We start from the raw sequence: 11,137 nt of genomic DNA on the forward strand, positions 1-11,137 counted from the left end.
GAGCAATGATATGAACAGAGAAGGTGTGGGGGGGAGAGGCAGAACACAAATTCTGATGCCAGATTCAGGTTTGGCGACTTTGAGAACCTATTCCTAGAGTTTGGTCTCACTAACTGGTGAGCAATGATATGAACAGAGAAGGTGTGGGGGGGGGGAGAGGCAGAACACAAATTCTGATGCCAGATTTAGGTGCAGCAACCCCGAAAACATTCTTCTAGATCCTCATCATGCCTGGGTAGCTCTCTTGGCCCATTTTAGATCCCCCCTTGGCCCAACTTTGGTAGAGGGTCTACACCATATAGATGAGGTCACTTCGAGTCTTCCTGCTAAGTTTGATACTGCTGGATCCAAAACTGTGGGAGAAGTACTCAAATAAACTACAACGCTTGCATAAAGTGAAAGTTTTAAAATATCTCCGTTTATTTTGTGGAAATATTTTTCGTTCGATTTATCGATTTTTACGTATACTAATTTCCTTTCCTTTGAAAAGAAAATGTAACAACAATAAAATACGTTCTCTTTAGAACGAGTAATGTTGTTGTTTTTTCAGTCGAAATAAGATGTTTAATGAGCTGGAACTGTATAACATGTCATTAGACAGGTCAAAGCCAGTGGAATGAGAGATAGTGGGAATGTGGCTTTTGAGCAATAGGACCATTAATATCTCTCCAAAACCCGATTCTTGAATATCAGTCTTACACTCTCAATATACTCTTCGTTTTTACTCTTATTGCATTCTTACTGGATGCATCATTGTCTGCCTTCAAAGCCATATGTTGACAACAAAAAATCACATTAAACTGAAAGAAAGTTGATTGTATGTCAAATTTAAAAAAAAGCTACAAAAGGCACATTGGACATAGTGTAAAAAAATACAAAGTGGTTAATGTTACCTTTTACATTTTAACATAACATCTATATGTACGTGCCTGATAATACCCGTATGTAACATTAATGCCAAGAGTTTTAATACACTTCAACAACAGCAAGCTATTTATTAGATTCAAATGTGTTTTCGTTTCATAACTACCGGGTAATTTCAATAAAAAATATTAAATCAATCGGTATGATTTTATGACAATTTTGTAACATTTCTTTATTATTTCATGTGCACCTTAACGTACTTATAGCATTACAGACTAATAACCGAAACTCGTTTTATTAATTTTGTGGCATAGTGGAAGAAAACAGTGTATAGAAAATTGATTCATGTGCACCTTAACGTACCTATAACATTACAGACTAATAACCGAATCTCGTTTTATTAATTTTGTGGCATAGTGGAAGAAAATAGTGTATAGAAAATTGATTCATGTGCACCTTAACGTACTTATAGCATTACAGACTAATAACTGAAACCCCCTTTTATTAATTTTGTGGCATAGTGGAAGAAAACAGTGTATATAAACAATAACTAGTTTATGATAGGTGAAAGTATTCACAGTAATATAACGTGTTTTATACTTATCTGCCACTTAATACACAAATGTGTTGGTGAAGCGAAAAACCAATTCATCATGTATTAATCCTAGAATTGGCACTATGGTCATATACGCTTCGTTGGCTTTAAAAAAACGATTAGATACTGATTGTGCACCAAACTGTTTGTTTTTCAATAAGTTTGTTTATTACATGGTCCATAATAACATATAAGTCTCTAAAAGCAACAACAAAAACACTCAATATTGCAATTAATCACTAATTTCGGCTGAACTTTCCCATGTAATTAAACATTAATTTCGCCTGAACTTTAACATGCAATCAATCCCTAATTTTGGGTGAACTTTCCCATGCAATTAATCACTAATTTTACCGGACTTCTTTAGCCAGTTCTTTACAACGAATACTGTAAAATGAGAAAAACACAAAATCACCCACTATTATGTAACACGTGGGCCCCACTGTTAACAGAACGGAATCAAAACAAGTCAGTAATTTGGGGGTTGTGGTAAAAATATAATCGCACGCCGTTTAAAATTCGTAGTCTTATAATTTTCTAAATGGAAACATGGCGTTAAATAATTTAATATTTAATAGAAATTAGAAACAATTTATTAAATGGCTTTTGCTAGACATGCTTCAGACATGTTTCATTTTTACTTTTCTACCTCTATAACCGAGAAAGTTTCAGAATTTTTATAAAGTTTTTCATTTTCTATTAACTTGGAAATTCGTACAAAATTTTGTTTAGTTCTTATCGTTTATCAATACCTAACAGTATTAGATAAAAAAAAACACATGAAGCTAAAAAAAATATTTCACTATCTGTTAAAAACAGTGTCATTGTAAAGAATGTACCATACAAAAAATAAGCCAATTATACATTTTGACTACTAACAATGAAGTACAATTTTTTTTTTTAGAAAATTGTGTCTCCCTGTAGGACAACAGTAAGCTTACAGAGTTACACGATGGCTTTGCTCTAAACATGCAAACATAAAATGGTCTGAGTTGTATAGACGATTCTTTTTCCTCTCTAGTTGCATACTTAAATAAATAATTGTCTCTTTTATCTTTGATATTCCTAACAGCATCGAGTACTTTTAACCACTATTAATTTCTTTGATAGGTTGTTTAGGTAAGAGTATTCGTGATGAGTATACTGGTATGGACAGCAATTGCTTGTTGCAGTCCATACAAGTATAATAATCAGTTACAATTTATCCTAATGACTTGTTGAAATGCGATTTTAACCCTACTTGTTTTTAATGATAATTGAACACAACGCGGTCAAAGTGATCTGACTATTACTTAAGCTGAAGGTTATAAGAAATTACATCTTGCACAAATGTACTATTTGTTTTACATTAAAAAGTGAAGAGTATTAAGAAGGAAACAATAATTACTGGCAAATCAATTACAAGGAAAATAAATAAGTTGATTATTCGCAAATATCATACCGAATAGTTAGAGAAAATAATACATTCGCAAGACATAAAATAACTGTACTTCAAGCTCGTTAGCACTGAAATATAATACTGATCAGTAATTATTATACCCTATGCATACAAGAAACGCGTACGCATGTTGTACAGTTCTCTCCAGACTGCTTCTCTCTTCTACTTGGTTCTGTCTGGAATGACGTTTCGGACTTTGTGACTGTCTTCTGCCTATATTTCGAAACGTCATCTCCGAAATCAAATCCAGTAAAAACATGTACAAGATACTGATACCATTCGATGTACTTTTTATATGTAAATAAATCAAATTTACTTTATGTACATCCTTACCAAACCCTCCATTTGTATGTAATTTCTGTAAAACTAAAACAAAACTAAGAAAATATAGGCGCAACGCATATTCGAAATTAAAAGTTGCTTACACCGTTTTTCTCATAATACATCAATCAGTTACGATCTATCCCCTTTTAAGGTAAATGCATATTTATCATATTCCCTCATGCGGTCCTCTCATTTGTATTTTCTAAGTTTTTTTTTCTTCTTTGTTATCTTTGTTCTTCTCCTTTATATCCGGACAGACTGGCTAAAAAGTGGGAAGACATATACTCTGTTCCGATTTTAGAGAGGCAATAGGTCAAACATTATTAAATATTGTGGCCTGCTACTGCTTTATATTTCGATCAACCTTGATACCTTGTGACAACGATACCTCGTGACAGTTACCATCTCAAAGAATAGGCCTTATGTTGCCAAAAAATTCCTGTAAAGTTTTGCCATTGTCAATGAATATTTTAACGCGGAAACATATATATATATATATATATACTATAAAGTCACAATTGAGTATGATCCAATACGTCTTTCTCACAAAGGAGTAAGTGTCTATCTCTCTGAAATGTATATGTTATAAGTTATACCTCCTTCCTCTGCCTTGAATACCATTACTCCTTCAAAACTACCTTATTCTGAGTATTTTATCGAATAACGTGGATGAGAGTAGAAATATTGCACTCGCTGGTGAATGTTTGCCTTCTTTGGTAGATTTATACAAAAAGTAAGTAATAATTCTATATGTTTCATTAAACCTTAGAGCACTGAGTATTATATGAGCCCAACAATTTATTTTGCATAAAAGTATTGTGTAAGAAACTTTACCTGCTATCAAGACTTCATATTTGGACGCTATTGTAAATTTCAAAGTAAGTTGATATATCAATAAAGTAAATACAAATATGTTTCCTTAAATTTTGTAATAAATGATTACTGATTATGAATTATATGGAAAAAATCCTTTATTTCCAGGGGTAGCTTTAGGCAGCATCCTGTAGAGGTTTTTTTTATTTCAACGCACGCATGTTTATACTCTATCAGAACGAAACAGGCTAAGGCAACCTGTCTTATTAATAAGATTAAGCACTCGGATTTATGTTCGCTATATTGTATTATTATTTGAGTGCAAAATCTAAATTGAAAAGTTAGAATATAAAAGTTTGCGTTAAGCAAAATCAACACCAGGCTGTTTTACACACCTAAAAACATATAATGTACATTTAGATAAAATCCTACCGTTGATATAACTAGGATGATGAGAAATGACGTAATTCGAAATTGCAGTTCTCAGTTGATCATGGTATGGGATTTGTTATCATTGTGAGGAAATGGATTTTACATTTCAGACAGTATCGTTGTGCACATTCTTATAGCTGATAGCTACAAATTTTCTGTAAACTCTTTTCTTGGTTTACTACTGAACGTTTGCAAAATCTTTTTTTATGGTCATAGTTTATTAAAGAATTTCTTATGATTACCTATACTCAATAGATACGTTTTCTAAAGAAATACTATACATGGAATATTTCAATACAGTTTTGTTTGTTTGAAGTTAAGCACAAGGCTACACAATGGGCTATCTGTGCTCTGCCCACCACGGGTATCGAAACCCGGTTTCTAGCATTGTAAGTCCGAAGACATACCGCTGTGTCACTGGGGGCTTCAATACAGAAACCTCATTCCTCTGAATTCTCTTGGCAAATCAACAATAATATTTCGGACTTATAATGCTAAAATCCGGATTTTGATTCCCTGCGATGCACAGAGTGCAGAGAATTTATTGTGTAGCTTTGCGCGAAAACAAACAAAAACATTTATCTAAATTTACATGAATTATAATCATTTTTATGCAATATTCCTATGTAAACCCTAATACAATATTCCCTTTGGTTTTCTATTAAATTTGTTTGGAGACCTTTATAATTTTCAAAGCTCTTTCATGTAATTTCTCAAAGATTCTCTTTAGGATTTACTTAGGATTTCAACTATAGAAAGGTCAACATTTGCAAGCAAATGCAATGTCTCCGTTCAATCCAATTTATTCGATAATATACTTAGAATACGGTAGATTTTTAGATTAAGAATGATATTCAAGGAAGGAGCTGAAGACATAAAATACAGCATATATATACTTCAGGATATTGTTACTTAACACAATATCAACCTGCTACTTCTTTGTGAAGAAGTTGTGTTGGACATATTAAACTGTGACCTTATAATATATTGACCAGTCAGTTTCTGGATAAAAAACAAAAAGATTCATTCACAATTTTACTTTAGGTTAGTGGTTCTTAACCTTTTTTTGCTCCATGCCCTACCTCGACACCTCAAACAAATTGGGTGTTGAAAAGGTATAATGATATAATGTAAAATTTAGAAATTTACCAAAATTTCACACTCGAGTGAAAAATTCTTCTTATTTTAGTATTTTCAAATTGCCCTTCCCCCCAATATATTCATATTAAGGCAAATGGGACATATTATATGACATGGTGTATACTATTTCATGCATTGTGTAAATAAAAGCACTATTAACAACAGCCCCTGTAACCTTTACTTACGCAGACAATGCAGTTTGTTTTACTTTTGACCCCTGTAAAATCAGAAGATAGGCACAAATCCAAAATATGTCTACTTTAATCTGTGGGAGTTTTTGCCAGGGGTATCTTTGAACAAAGTGTCATATATACATATATTATATACATATATATATATATATATATTGTTAGAAATATAAAGGAATGTCAGGCCAAAACTCCTAACTTTTGGTAGTGTTTGACATTATAACCATGTAAGACCGCAAGAAAGGCACAAATCTTATGTTTCTTCTTCAATCTATGGGGTTGTCGCAAGATATATTTTTGAAAGTCTTATCTAGAATGGTGAAACATAAAGAAATGGCAAGACAAAAAACAACAACTAATTCTATGAAATATTTTGAACTTTTACCTCAATATAATCTAGGAAAAAGCACAAACCCCGAATCTGTTTATTTCAATCTAAGGAATTTTTTTGCTAGGTGTCTTCGTACAAAGTCTCATCTTGATTGGTCGATATATAAAGGAATGGCAGGTCTAATGCCTTAACTTTTAAAAATCTTTTGAGATTTGACTCTTGTACAAGCTCAGAAAAACGCAAGTCTCAAACTATGTAAGTTATCTTACGATAGCTTTATGCTAAGTCTCATAAAAGAACTGTAGGCCAAAATAGGATTTTCTGTAATGTTAAGCCTTTAAACTCCGTACAATAAAAACGGAGAATTAAATAAGACAAATTAGGAAGTTATCTTAGCATGCTGGACCAACACATACGCACTCGACCGATAACTAAAGTAGTAGCGCACAATTATAATTATTGGAAACAAGAAGAAGAGAGGGGCATAAGAATGTATCCCTCCTTATGATATTATGATTTCTTTTTGAAATACTGAAGAATGTTTTTACAGAATTTCTCTGAAGAGACACTCATTACTTTGTTATTAAGCACAAAGCTATAGAATGAGCTAGCTGTACCCGATTTTTAACGTTATATGCCTTCAGACTAACTGCTGAGCCAATGGGAGGACTCTGAACATTTGTTTATATACATATACAAATCAACCCTTTTCTGTAACAGTGCGTGGATTTACGAACTTTGCATTCAATTACCCGTGTGAGTTTATCGAAGTTTTATTTTGTATGTAAACAAATACCATTAAAGAATATGCTCTCCCCCCTCTTCAGCCATGAGGGAGTTATAATATGGAGTGAATTCCAATATTCGATTAGAGCAGTGTTTCCCAAAGTGGGGGCTCTGAAGCTTTTTCTGGTGGCAAAAAAAAAAATGGGCCGAAAACAAAGATACTGAATTAATTTTAATTCTAAATAAACAATAAGCTGATAAAACATATGTTGAATTAATTAAATTACAGGATTGTTTCATATTTTAAAACGAAAATAAGATAACCTTACATAAAATTAAGCGCGTATTTAATTGCTCATCAATCTATAAGTTTAACCCAAGCATAAGAAACTGCTAATTGTCTAATTATAATATATATAAATTGATAAAAAAGCCACATTAAATTACAAACCTACAATTTAATGGAAAAAGTACTTAATAGATATCATTAAAGTTCATTAGTATTTTTGTAAAATTGATAAATCACATTTTAAGGCATTTTTATAGGTTAGGGGCGTCAAAATTTTTTTATTCACATCAAGGGGAGCTTCATACTAAAAGAGTTTGGAAACCATTGGATTAGAGTGGGCGAAAAGTTGGCGTGGGTGGAAAGATCTTCTAACCTATCACTTTTAAAGTAGGGACGACTAACACATATAGCTCTCGATTAGTTTTAACGAAAGTCAACAAACAAATCTTTCGTAAAACAAAACAAAAACAAAAGATTCGAATTATTTTTCTTTACTAAACATGATATAAGAACGCCAAGACTCAGTATCGTTTTGCCTATTTTTTTTTGGTTCTATTTCTTTGATTTAAGTATCGGAATTCGTTAAAAAAGTGCTAGCACGTTGTTATCTTATAGTTTACGACCTATTCAACAAGCATTCTTTGAATTTATTAACTGAATGGTGTTTTGGGAACGCTCATAAAAAAATAAAACACGGCATCCTTCATGCGATCCGGTATTAAGAAATATTACAATTATGAAGCTATCTTCGATACATCCGAGTAACTAGCATAACATCATTTTTATATCATGAATTTCCTCAAAAATAACTCTTTAAACCACGGTTTCCTTAATAGATACCTGAGCAATTACGAGATCTATTAGATCTATTATAAGCGTAATTAGGATAGATATTTAACATGTGAAAATAAGTTGTTATTGGTTTCATTAAAGGTACATTTAAATTTGCATAAATTACAACAGTAATACCGTGTAATAATAATGTTGCCCTCCAGTGGCACAGCGGTATGTATGCGGACTTACAACGCTAGAATCCGGGTTTCGATACCCGTGGTGGGCAGAGCACAGATAGCCCATTGTGTAGCTTTGTGCTTAATTACAAACAAACAAACAAGTAGTTATAATGTTAATAAAAACTTGGAATAGTCTATAGATCGAACCGTATAAAATATGAGTGAAATGTTTTGTCTACATGCACAAACGCTCGTAAAAAGTGTGTTCCACTGGATCCGAGAAATGATAGCACAAGGGGATATGCAAGCTAGACTAGTACAAAATAACAGAATAGAACAGACAACAGTTATTCTGGCGTAAGCAGCACATCACAATGTTAAACTTAATTAGAAGCATGGATCATTTGTTGAAGATGTACTATCAGAATAGTTTCACTATTGATAAAGCACAGAATCAACACAAGATGTGGACTTTGTGCGGCTGTTGCTGTCAGAAGATCAGTTAAAATATTTCTAAACACAGAAAGATTAGTCGGTCGTGCGAAACCAGGACATCCATGAATTTCAGTGGACACCTTTGTAGACGTATTATTGTGCATAGGCCTTTCGCAAGAAACGGTTCAACACTATAGCACAACAACCGTTTCTCAGTTGGAGAATGTTATTGCGTTAGAGGTTCGTGCAATTTCTGGAAAGATGTTAAGTACTGCAGGAAAGTATTAATCGAATATGATGGTGACAAGATCGAACAGTTGCTGGAGCAACACTCCTAGAGGCATTTTCACAAGCCAATGGTTCCTATGCATATATGTATATGTACAAAATATTTCTCTCGCATATTACACGGTTCGCCCTGAGGACACTTCCAAATACCCATCTTAATTTCAATTTTATTACTACCCTATTTGCACAGACGGAAACCAATAAACTAAAGTTTTATTTAATTTTCACCAAAGTTTTAATATATATATAGTCATATTTATGGCTAGTTAGGTTGACAAATTTATTTTATAACAATGAACCAAAGTAATTTCAAAAATATATTATTGTTTTTGAATAGCAACTCGAAAGATGAATTTCGAAATGTAGTGATAATAGCATTTGTTTATTTGGTTTTTGAATGAGATAAAAGCTGTTTGATGCTTATGTGAAACTAGATACATTTTGCTGTCAAACTCAAATGCACTTTGGTTGGCAACAATGTGTGATTATATTACAGTTGAGCCCGATTTATGAATTTTATCTTCATTGATTCTTAAGATTACATTTTTGAGCTCTTCTGTTTTAAATTTCTTAATTATGATTTTTCAAATGCGCTGTAAAGGCCCCCCAGTGGCACAGCGGTATGTCTGCGGACTTCCAATGCTAGAAACTAAGTTTCGATACCCGTGGTGGGCAAAGCTCAGATAGCCCATTGTGTAGCTTTGAGCATAACTTCAAACAAACAAACAAAAAAGCTCTGTAAAGTGAAGGAAATTGTAACGTTACTGAAACAGATTCAGAGGTTTGTTTTAAAGTTTATGACTGTTAATAGAATTACCTGTATCTAAAAAAAAATAGTTTAAGCAGTTGATTTGGCTTATACTTTCTCGTATGAAACATCATTGAATTTCAAGCCATCTTGGCTAATTGTGTAAACAAATTTCTTTCTTGGTGACCACAGCTAAGTCGCGCAGAGAAAGGAACTGTAATATCACATATTTGTGGAATGACACAAATATATTACAAGTTATGTAAGACATTTAATTTTGGTATCGCCCTTTTTACTTGATTAAAGAAGCACGTTATGTTAATATAATAATAGGTGGGTAAACTACGAAATATAAGCATATGGAAGAATTTTATTGATGGTAGAACATACTACATGTTTCGACAGAACATTGTTCTGCCTACCCCTTTTCCTTATATGGAAGAACTGTAGTTGAGAATGTGTTTATCTCGATAGAACATGCATAGCAAGTCATGTGATCTTTGTCACCAATTTCCTATTTGTTTTTATTCCAGTTTGTTGCTGGTCTTTTGAGAAATTTATTCTATAATAAGCTATAGAACCCATTCCCTGGACGGAAGATATGTAAATTCATGATTAATGAAAGATTATCTTAGGACATGGAAAGCTGCTTCCCTTATATGTAATTGTAAAAACACAAAAACGCCCATAAAAACTGCAAAACCCAAAATATGAAAACACAAGTTTGCATGTAGCTCCGCATCAATCCAACAAACCTTCATGCCATATTTGGTGAAGATCCATCAACAGAGGGCGAAGTAGTGGTAGAAAAGGAGAAAAACGCCCATAAAACCGCAAAACCGAAAATTTGTATATACCCCCGCATGTACTTAATGAACCTCCATACCAATTTTGGTGAAGACCCATCCACACCCTGCGAAGTAGTTACATGGACAGACAACAGATAGTACTATTATATTTACATAGACACTCATAAACAAAATTAGGTTTTATGTGTTTTTAATATTAGCCAGTACTTTGAAATTTTTGTTTGGCAGCTCTCGACCCAAGTTAATTTTTCTTAGTTTCTTTCCTAAAGAAAGGCGTAATATGCCATGAATTGCTAACAGACCTCGCAAAAATTGTAAGTAGACAGAAAACATATGTTACCATAGTTATCCCAAGACATCAAACATTCCTTTGTATTGTAAATAATTAATTATAACCCTCTTATACTCTGTATATGTTTGCTACGTATCTTACATTCGAAAAAATAAAATGAAGTTGATACCAAAATATCCTTTTAAAACAAAGAAAGTGAGAAGAATATACACAGCGTGGTCACAAGTAAATAGACACCACCTTTTCAGAAAAAAAATAAATTTTTCAGTTATATTCACATGAATAGATATATTTATAATTTAATTAATATCTAGTAGATCTTCCTTTCGTTTCATGGAGTTCGTTGATCCTTTGGGGCATCGTGAGAATCAGCTCGTCAATTTTAGATTGTGGGATTTTCGCCCACTCTTGCTTCAAAACTTGGAGTAGATCGCTCTTCGAAGTTGGTATTTTTGGTTGTTTCTTGACTTAC

The sequence above is a fragment of the Limulus polyphemus genome, unplaced genomic scaffold (assembly GCF_000517525.1).
Source record: "Limulus polyphemus unplaced genomic scaffold, Limulus_polyphemus-2.1.2 Scaffold90, whole genome shotgun sequence".
NCBI classification, from domain to species: Eukaryota; Metazoa; Arthropoda; class Merostomata; order Xiphosura; family Limulidae; genus Limulus; species Limulus polyphemus.